The sequence below is a fragment of the Mus musculus genome, chromosome 17 (assembly GCF_000001635.26).
Source record: "Mus musculus strain C57BL/6J chromosome 17, GRCm38.p6 C57BL/6J".
Classification (NCBI taxonomy): Eukaryota; Metazoa; Chordata; class Mammalia; order Rodentia; family Muridae; genus Mus; species Mus musculus.
The window spans coordinates 82,954,077-82,964,343 of record NC_000083.6 but is presented as its reverse complement, the minus strand read 5'-3'; the positions used below and the strand labels follow the sequence as shown (position 1 = coordinate 82,964,343).

The following is a 10,267-nucleotide window of genomic DNA, read 5'->3' as shown; positions in this document are numbered from 1 at the left end:
GTTGGTATCTATCCCATCCATGAACTGCTGGTATGTGTGAAGGGGCAGGCCCTGCAGATCTCCATGACACAGGGCAACAACAGGACACCTGAGAGGAGTCCTTGCGAGGATCCAGTATTGATGTAGTAGACGTCAGAGGTCTCAAACCAGACCAATGACTCATTGCAATGAACACCTGCAAGTAAAGATGTGTGGGCAGAAGGGTGCACTGTGTAACACACTGTGACATAGCATAGCTTCCATGACAAGATGTTTTTGGCTTTACTTTCTATTTTTGTTTTCTTGTTTTGGGGGAGGTCACAATGGTAGGGGGTTAATACTAAGAAATGGGGAGATGAGTGAGATTGGGATGCATGATATGAAAGTCACAAAGGTTTCCCTCATTCACCTTTGATCCACCTCCAGCCATTTTCTTATTACTTCTGGCTCCACCAGAGAGGTACTTTCCTGGGTTCTGGGATTCACATCTTCATGTCTCCCTCTCCTAACACCATCCGACAGGGTTGAATGCCTAACTCATGAGAGAGAAGGCTCTATTCTAAACTTCTCCCCTGCCACCAGTTTCTGAAGTGGCTGCATAGAGGTAAGATAGAAAAGGCAGCAACAGAGCAGAGACCCACGGTAACCAGATCAGCTCCTGGCATGCCTGCTTCGAGGTCTATAGGCTCAGTAACACCAGGAGCAATGGCTTAGGGGCTGACTGGATGTTATCAGGAAGCTAACAAAGTCTGCTTCCTCCTCATGCATGCCTGCCTGGAACAACTTGGCACTGCCTGAGATAGCCCACTCAGCACCTGCCTCCTGGATCAGACATCTCTCAGGGGAGCCAGCAGGAAGCTCGGTGGCATTTATTTCCTTTTTTTCAGCTTTAGAATTTCTCTCCTCTGGAACACATCAAGCCATTGCCATGACAAAGATCTGGAAAATCACATCTAGAGATGAAGGCTGAAATGCAAATAACAGGAGTACACTTTTTTTTTTTTTTTTTTTTTTTTGCTCCTCTGGTGACCAGTTTCCAATTCTGACTGTCCCCAGTGAGGTAAAGGGTAGGGGAAAATGCTGGGATGAGGTTGGTAGATCTGGACTCTGCTCTTAACAGGATGCGGAGCTATAGTGAAACGTTTCCATCTCTTTGGTCGTCATTCATTTATTTGTAAGATACCAAGAATGGGTAGTGTAAATGGTGCCCTTTGTCTTTCCAGACCAAATAGTAAACTTTTACACAGCCCTTTAAGATATAGCCATTGAAAACAAAGTTGCTGTAAGACCATTGTTCATAGCTGCCATCTTGTTATGGAGTGGCCTGCAAAGGAAAACAGAAGTACGTTGTTTGTTGGTGAGATGACACAGGACTGCACAGTTCTTATAGATTAGTGGCAAAAGGTTCTTTGGGGCTAATGTATAGTTTCTGTGAAACTAAACAACTGTGAGCTCACAGTCACCCAGTACAGCTTTGCCGCTTACACGCTGGCCAAGGGCATTGAGAGCTGTGGTAAAACATTTTAACCAACATTAGGCTAGTCATTTTAACTTTCATCAGTCTAGCGGGAATAAAGTAATGTCTTATTGTGGTTTAATTTTTATTTCCCCTTTGTCTAATGATGTTGAATGTACCCACTGGCCATTGTGGTGTAATTACTTAGAAGTGTCTACGCATATTTTGTACATTTTAAACACAGCCTTTTTATCTTGTCATTGATGGTTTGTTTAAGTTATTTACATATGCTGGCCATAGACTTATTTTGGTCTCATATGTATGCTATAAGTAGATACTTCCAGTCAATAATTTGTCTTTTTTTTTTTAAAGTGGTGTCATTTGGTGAACAGGAAAATTTAATTTTGAGTCTAATCTATTTCTTTCCTTTATGGTAGATGAGTCTCTCTCTCTCTCCCTGTCTCTGTCTCTTTCTCAAAGAAAAAAGATTTATTTTAATTATTTTTTTTACCTCCATGTGGGTTCTGGGAACTGAGTCCAGGTCTTCTGCATAGGCAGTAAGTGCTCCTAACCAATGAATCTTTGCAGCCCCCCCCCCCTCGCCCCAAGTCAGGGATTCTGAGCCTCTCTCAAGAAGGCATCACTAATTTGAAGTCATCACCATATTTCTCTAATTTTTTTCTACAAATGTTTGGTTTTGTGATTGCTTTCAGGTCTTTGAGGTTTTTAATTTTTGTTTTTTTGGGGATTTATGTTCATTTATTCTATTGTCTGTATCTGTGTTCTCCAGTAACATTTGTTAAGTGACGTCCGGCTTAGTGAAATACATTTGTTGAAATAAATTTGTTTATGGCTTATGTTAACAAGAAATGCTTCTGGATACATCAAATGTGTCCTGGCTTCCAAATGATCACCAATCCAGACCTGGTTTTGTGGGGTGTAAGCCTTGGAATAGGGTATGAACTTGTTTAAAATAGTAAATAATGTATAATAAATTTGAGAGTGCAGATATGCTTTTGAGAGCTTGACTTAAAATTTGGCTTTACCCATGCGCAGTGGCACACGATTGTAACCCCAGAACTTGGGAGGCAGAGGAGGGGAGATCTCTGTGAGTTCGAGGCCAGCCTGGTCTACAGATAGAATTCCAGGAGGGTTCCACAGAGAAGCCCTATCTCAAAAAAGGGGGGGGGGGCTACATTTACTTGAAAGTGGTATTTGGATTCTCTCTTTCTTGTATTGTATTTACATAATTTATACTTCCAACTTCCTCTTCTCTCTCCTACTGATTCCTCCTTTGTTACCCCAAGGCAGGTAGGTAGGTTTACTTTATTTTCTTAAGGACACCCACACTGTTTCCATAGTGGCTACAGCATTGTACACTCCCGCCAACAGTGCACACACATTGTAATATCTCAACATTTGTTATTCTTTCAAACATAAGAGGCATCCTAGCAGGTGTGAGGTGGTCTCTCACTGTGACCTGCATTTCTCTGATGATCAGCCATGTTACAGAATTTTATCTGTTGCCTTTGGAAATGGCTTCTTTGGAGAAATGTCTGTTCAATACCTTTACTCAATTTTACATGGCCCATCTCTTCACTTCTGGGCTGATGGGTTTCTCACATAGCTTGGATATTGCTGCATTCTGGATGCATGGTTAGGACTATTCCCTTCTGCTCGGGAGGTGGCTTCTCACCTGTGGATCGCCTCCTTCGCTGCTTAGAGGCTTATTTATTTATTTATTTATTTATTTTTCTGCAGTTCAACTTTTCTACCTTTGCTTTCATTGCCTAAGAATTTGGGCCTAATCACTTCCAAGACCAATATCATGAAGCTTTCCAGTTATTATGATGCATGTGTGTGTGCATGCACTCAAAGGCCAGGGGTTGCTGTTGTGCATCACTCCCACCCTATTTTTGAGACAAGGTTCTGGAGCTCAGCTATGCTGACTCTATGTATACAGCAATGCACGCACACACACAAACACATTCACAAGTATGTACTATGTGTGTATGTGCATGGCTATGTGTATAAGTGCGTGTTATGTGAGCATGATTTTGTGTTGAGTAAATGCTGGTGTGTGTGTGTGTGTGTGTGTGTGTGTGTGTGTGTGTGTGCACATGTCTGTATCTGGCTTATGTGGCACATGCACCAGGGACCATTACAGGTCCATGATTTGTTTTGTCAACTGTTGTTAAGTCAGTGAAGTTCCAGTAGGAAACAGATGTCACCCCAATAGAGAAAACTAAGGCGTCTTTTGCAAAAGGACTGCTTATAGTGATATAGACTCAGGGGAACTAATAGGGTGAACAACTCCATGCTCAAGAGTTTTGGGGCTATTCCTCCAAGGGGAGGGGTGGTTATAGAAGCCTGAAGAGATCGGCTTTGTGGGGAGAGAGATTTATGACTGACTACAGCTCTGGCATTTGCTAGAAGTGAGCATCCATCTCACTGACTTGGTAATGGGAATATTTGAAGCAAGAACATGATTTTCTTTTCCTTATGGTATCCAATTGGAGTCTCTCAGCTTTCAGATTTGGCTAGATACGGGGACACATCAATGTTGTCAACATGAACAAGCAGTGTAAAGATGGGTGAGGATGAAAGGACAAGGGGAGGTCACCAGCAGGAGGGCTTCTCTCAAACCCTTCTTTTTTTCCCCTTTTTTATTAATTAGGTATTTTCTTTATTTACATTTCTAATACTACCCCATAAGTCCCCCAAACCCTCCCCTCCTCCCACTTCTTGGCCCTGGCATTCCCCTGTACTGAGGCATATAAAGTTTGCAAGTCCAATGGGCCTCTCTTTCCACTGATGGCCGACTAGGCCATCTTCTGATACATATGCAACTAGAGACACAAGCTCCGGGGGGTACTGGTTAGTTCATAATGTTGTTCCACCTATAGGGTTGCAGATCCCTTGAGCTCCTTGGGTACTTTCTCCAGCTCCTCCATTGGGCCCTGTGATCCATCCAATAGCTGACTGTGAGCCTCCACTTCTGTGTTTGCTAGGCCCCGGCATAGCTTCGCAAGAGACAGCTATATCAGGGTCCTTACAGCAAAATCTTGCTAGTGTATGCAATGGTGTCAGCGTTTGGAGGCTGATTATGGGATGGATCCCTGGGTGTGGCAGTCTCTGGATGATCCACCCTTTCATCTCAGCTTCAATCTTTGTCTCTGTAACTCCTTACATGGGTGTTTTGTTCCCAATTCTAAGAAGGGGCAAAGTGTCCACACTTTGGTCTTTGTTCTTCTTGAGTTTCATGTGTTTTGCAAATGGTATCTGTGGAGGAAGGAAATCACGCCCAGAACACTCACCATCCACGAGGCTCTGTACTGGACCTTTCTACGTACACTGCTGCTGTGACACAACTTCCCTTGTCCTATGTCTCAGAGGAAGAGACACACACTGACGTACCCCAGGCCAGAAGTGACTTTGGCAAGTGTGTCCTGGTTCACTCCAAAGTTGTTGCTTTGAATATGATGCCGTAGCGATCGTAGTGATTTATGCTCTGCCTGCCTCCCAGAGAGGCTCTGGGGCTAGCAGATAAATGGACTTCTGTAGATGAGCAATGTTTTCCTGAAACAGAATAAAAAGGCAGGGCGGATATGACATGCTTAAAGACATTGTCTTTGGACCATAGAATAGTGTGAGGCTAATGGAGAGCTGCTTACAAAGGTGTCAGGGACCAGGGCAGCTTCTACCGAAATGTTCAAGATTCTTTACATTATAAAGTGTGTATATTTTTATCTTTAGCATTTTACAGTAATGAATACTGCATGAATGTGCTCCTCCATCAGAGTGGATTAGCATTCCCTTGTCTCTGCATCCCCAGCAAGCTGTTTCATGTCCTTTTGCCACTAGCAGTTCTAAGCGGGTGAGATACTTCCCTAAGAGTTTGATTTAAATTTCTCTGCTACTTTAGTGAAACCTTTCTCAAGATTCTTATCCTGACATCTGGTGACTCTCAGAGGTCCTTAGAGTCTCATGCCAGCACCATGGTCCTACTTGTAACAAAGTACAATTTAATTACGAGTTTATGGGCTTCACTGGAGGGGCATGAGACTGCATTTGAGAGCTGTGAAGAATCCCTCTGTGATACTGAAGTCGACGCTGGTGGTTGTGGAGGACTCTGGTCATCAGGCAGATGAGAAGAAATTGCATGTCCCTTGCACAGGTCAGGAGGAGTACTGCAATGTGATGTCCAACCTCACTGTTCTCAAAGGTCAAGAATCAAGTCATATCTTCATTAAATAGAGAGCAAAATGAAGAAGGCAAGGTTGCCAATAGACATGTATTCAAGAGACATGTATTTAGTGACTGCCAGGCAGTACAATGTCCTGCAGTGAGAGGGGAGGGAGACATAGCTCCAGAGCCTCCCCTCTTTCTCTTTGCCCAAGCTTTAGGTCTTCTGTGTGTAATTGTGTCATTCTGTTTCCACCAGGTGGTGTTGAGGTGGAGTGGGGCTTCAGGGACTCGAGGCATTTCTGACTCTTAGATGTATTAATTAGAAAGAAACTCCCAGAACCGTGGAATTAGGATGAAGCAGGCACCATTGGATTCAGTTGCCCAATGTCTTAACTAACTTGAGCGACAGCTGGTCATCTGACCCCGTCTACCATCCTGGAAACGGAATGCTCAAGAGTCTAGGGTGCCTAAATGTGGTCTTCTTTTAGTAGCAATGGAATTGCAGGAGCAGAAGTCCCATTCACTGAGTACTAAATGTCCTGCCATGGCTGTGGTACACACGTTACACCATTCCCACTCTTCCTATAACACAGTACTGAAGCACAGCATTGTATGTGATCCTCATAGTGACGTTGGGATAGATGGATACATGGACACACACACACACACACACACACACACACACACACACACACACACAATTTGCAGGCTGGTTATTTTTCCCACTCAATAGCATACCACAGAAATCTCTCCAAGTCAATTTCATTAATCCAAATTTACCTTAAAACATCCAGCACATCTTTATGCTCTCTTCTTCTTCTTCTTCTTCTTCTTCTTCTTCTTCTTCTTCTTCTTCTTCTTCTTCTTCTTCTTCTTCTTCTTCTTCTTCCTCCTCCTCCTCCTCCTCCTCCTCCTCCTCCTCCTCCTCCTCCTCCTTCTTCTTCTTCTTCTTCTTCTTCTTCTTCTTCTCTTTCTTCAAGAATCATTTTTTTTCCTTTGTTTTCACGGACAATACCAGTGTTTAGAAGCCTAATAATGCTCTTGAAAGGCTGAGGGAAGAGGCTGTATTTTCTAAAGTGGCCACTAGATGGAGAAATTGTCCCACAATGTTAATAAAACCACACAGTTACCTGCATCTACAGGAGGCAGTGGGGTTGACTGCTTGCTAAGGAGCCCTGTACAGTGGTTCGTTCCTGTGGAAGGAACTTCGGGAGTTAACTGATTCACTTTTCTTTTTTTCTTTCTTTCTTTCTTTCTTTTTCACTTTTTGTTTTGTTTTGGGAACTTTAATATTTGCGGCAAAGTCCTTTGAGTAATATCCCCTCCCTGCTACTTTGCCCCTTGTCTGTTTGTGGCTAGAAGGTTATATATATATATATATATATATATATATATATATATATATATATATATATATATATATATATATATATATATATATATATATATATATGCCACTCACTAACCTTTAGGATGAAACCTATTCTGTCCCAAAGACCAGCAGCATCAGAAGCCAGGGCCATCTGAGCAGAGTGCAGGAATGCATTTCATCAGAAGCCACCAAGCTGGGGATGGTTGCCACACAGAGCCTGGTCCTGTGTAGGTGGATGTTGTGGTGCCCCACATGACCGTACATGTTGGGCCAGAGGGAGGGGAACCACGGCATCCCATGCTTCTCTCTTCAAGCTTGGCCAGAGCTCCTCGAAGGTTTCAACGCTCAGCTGTAGGCACTGTCATGACTTGTGGGCTGTCTCCAGGGAAAAAAATCTCTCTGCATCATTGTATAGTGTCCTGAGGGGAGACCACAGCTATGGCCAATGATCGGGGGTCTGTATAGATTTCAAAGTCATTCCCGCAAGGACTGGGCTCATTCCCAAAGAAGTGGATGATGTCGAAGCTGTCCTCATTCAGGACGAGGCTATAGGGCTTATCCTAGCTCCTGGGAAGACACCGAAGCTCTGTCTGGAGAAACTCAGCCCCTTGCCGTCAAACTTGGTCTCAAGGGCTACCACAAACGTTTGCCTGATATTCTCCGTTTTCTTTTTTTAATTTTTTAAAATGGTTTTTCGAGACAGGGTTTCTCTGTATAGCCTCAGCTGTCCTGGAACTCACCCAGGCTGGCCTCAAACTCAGAAACCCGCCTGCCTCTGCCTTCCAAGTGCTGGGGTTAAAGGTGTGCGCCACCACTGCCTGGTCCTTCTTGTCCTGTTCATAGGACTCCATCCTCTCCTCCAGGGTGCCGCTGTGGCAGATGGGCGAGATGGCCAGCATGCCGTTCTGGAACTCCGCGAAGGCTGCGTGCTTCTCGGACTGTGTAACGGAGCAAGGCCGGGTAACGGAGGCAGAAGCTGATGAAGTTCTGTAGGAGCTCGTGAAGGCTGCGTGCTTCTCCGACTGTGTAACGGAGCAAGGTGGGTAACGGAGGCAGAAGCTGATGAAGTTCTGTAGGAGCTCCTTCCCCACATGGCTCTTGATCAGCAGCATGGCGAGCAGCAGTCCATACTTGTACTGCACGGTCCCACTCTGAGCAAACACGCAGTCAGACTATTCAATGACTTCATACCCATCACCCCCGGCTCAGCGATCTTAACAGTGGTCAGTCCGAGCCACCCACCACACCGATTTGTACCCTGCTTTGCAGCTCCTGCAGGAGGGCTGATACCTTAGGGTCATTTTTTTTCCTGGTGAGCTGGCTTGAGGGTTCTGTCCACGTCAAACAGGCAGAGGGCAACCCTTTGGGTTCCCTTCATGGTGATAGCCATGGCTGTAGCTCCCCACAGCAAGGGCTATAGACACCTACATTATGCTTCACTTGCACACGTGACACACGAATGCCTTCTAACTGGAAAAGATTCACTCTATCGCTTCCCCTCCCCCTTCTCTATGCTTGTCCCTGACCCCAGAGAGAACCAGGCTTGAATACGTTGGGACATTGCTGTATAATTCTTTCTATGTGAAATGCATGTATGTATCCATCCTTCCTGTCTCTCTCTGTCTCTCTCTTTCTTTCAAAAGACTTATTTAGTTATATTTACGTGTCTAGGTCTTCTTGCATGAGTTCATGTGTTCCACATGTATGCAAGGTGACTCAAGAGACCAGAGGGTGTCCTGCCCTGAAACTGGAGTTACAGAGAATTTTAAGTCATAGGATGTGGGTGCAGGGAACTAAACCCTGGTCCTCTAGAAGAACTTTAAGTGCTCTTAATTGCTGAGCCATCTCTCCAGCACCCATCCATCCTTTTTGAAGAGTCCCTGACACCTCCTCATTTTGTAAGTGAAGACAGCCCAGGCAGGGGCAGGCAGCACTGCTGTCAGTATAATGCCGATCCTGCTCCGGGGTTCCCACAGACTCAAGCTTTAAAAGTTGACTTGTAGCAGTGGGTGCCACATTTGGTCAAACTATTTAGCTCCCATCAAGCCTCTGTTAATTGTTTTGCAAGGTATCAGGGCCTCCTAAATCAAGTCAGGGCATGCAGGGGCTCCCAGCTCAGTGGCTGGCAGGTAGAAACCTGGCCTGGCTGAGAAAATCCATTTTCTTCCTCATTACTCTTTTTCTTTCACACACACACACACACACACACACACACACACACACTCTCTCTCTCTCTCTCTCTCTCTCTCTCTCTCTCTCTCTCTCATTAGTGGAAAAGCACGTGCCTCTGCTCATTGAATCCTCTAAAGCTGGTCACGTGTACACAGAGAACACATGTGATCACACCAACCAGGCTCTGGCCCAGTAACCCAGTAACCCAGAAGCAGGAATCTTACCAATGTCAAGACCTTTCCTGGCCACAAAGTCTCTGCCCCATCTGTGTTCTGGACAAGAGCTGTATCTGGGAAGTGGAGGGAAATGGCAAGTCTAACATGGAATTTTGCAAGGCTGAACTGACTGGAGTTCAGATTCAGTTCAGGCCTGCAAAATTATGGCAAAGTTTTGCATGCCAAAGTTGTTAGTCCCTCACAACAGTCTGCCTGTCCTTAGTCCTAGTCTTCACAGGCGAGCAAACTGACTCTCTGGGGGTGATGTCATCACCTGGACTAGTGTCACACACTGAGCAGTAAAGATGAGACTCAGTCCCGTCACATGGAACCCGAGGCACAAGCCCCTTAGCATATGCTTAACAGGGTTAAGCTCTCCTACGAGTCTGTGCAATGGACGCTATGCTATCTATCAGTGGAGGTCTCTGGCTTGAGTGTTCAAGCGAAAGGGAAAGGGCATGAGCGGAGAGGGGAAATGTCTCTGCTGCTGCTGCTGCCCAGGCCACCGCGGTTTCTCTGAGACCCTGTGCTGGCCAGAGGAGGGCTGGGTAATGATCAAGGTACAGGGGTGCTTCTGCAGCGAAAGCGTCCGGGAGAGCATTCTTTTCCCAGGAAGGTTACAGTTCTTTCTTTCTTTTTTTTTTTTTCCATTTTTTATTAGGTATTTAGCTCATTTACATTTCCAATGCTATACCAAAAGTCCCCCATACCCACCCACCCCCACTCCCCTACCCACCCACTCCCCCTCTTTGGCCCTGGCGTTCCCCTGTACTGGGGCATACAAAGTTTGCGTGTCCAATGGGCCTCTCTTTCCAGTGATGGCCGATTAGGCCATCTTTTGATACATATGCAGCTAGAGTCAAGAGCTCCGGGGTACTGGTTAGT

General features: G+C 45.2%; 2 long non-coding RNA genes across 11 annotated transcripts in view; one reads left to right on the top strand and one right to left on the bottom strand.

Moving 5' to 3' along the window:
* Positions 1 to 1,005: 1,005 nt before the first annotated feature.
* On the bottom strand, positions 1,006 to 7,658 carry Gm4601. Of its 2 annotated transcripts, none has more exons than XR_385810.1 (3): positions 7,090 to 7,658; positions 4,753 to 5,014; positions 1,006 to 1,303 (listed from the first exon to the last, which is right to left on the bottom strand). It is a non-coding gene; the product is annotated as a predicted gene 4601 (long non-coding RNA). The 2 variants fall into 2 exon arrangements; XR_385811.1 differs by lacking the exon at positions 7,090 to 7,658 and adding an exon at positions 6,404 to 6,459.
* A 190-nt stretch (positions 7,659 to 7,848) lies between these two features.
* The window catches only part of Gm34265, a 182,994-nt gene continuing 180,575 nt past the window's right edge, over positions 7,849 to 10,267 (top strand). For 2 of the 9 annotated variants that reach the window (XR_877014.3, XR_877012.2), the window contains exon 1: positions 7,856 to 8,034. This is a non-coding gene — a long non-coding RNA (predicted gene, 34265). Of the gene's footprint in view, positions 8,035 to 10,267 lie in introns of all 9 variants that reach the window. The other 7 variants (XR_877013.2, XR_003952242.1, XR_877010.2 and 4 more) reach the window with 6 other exon arrangements.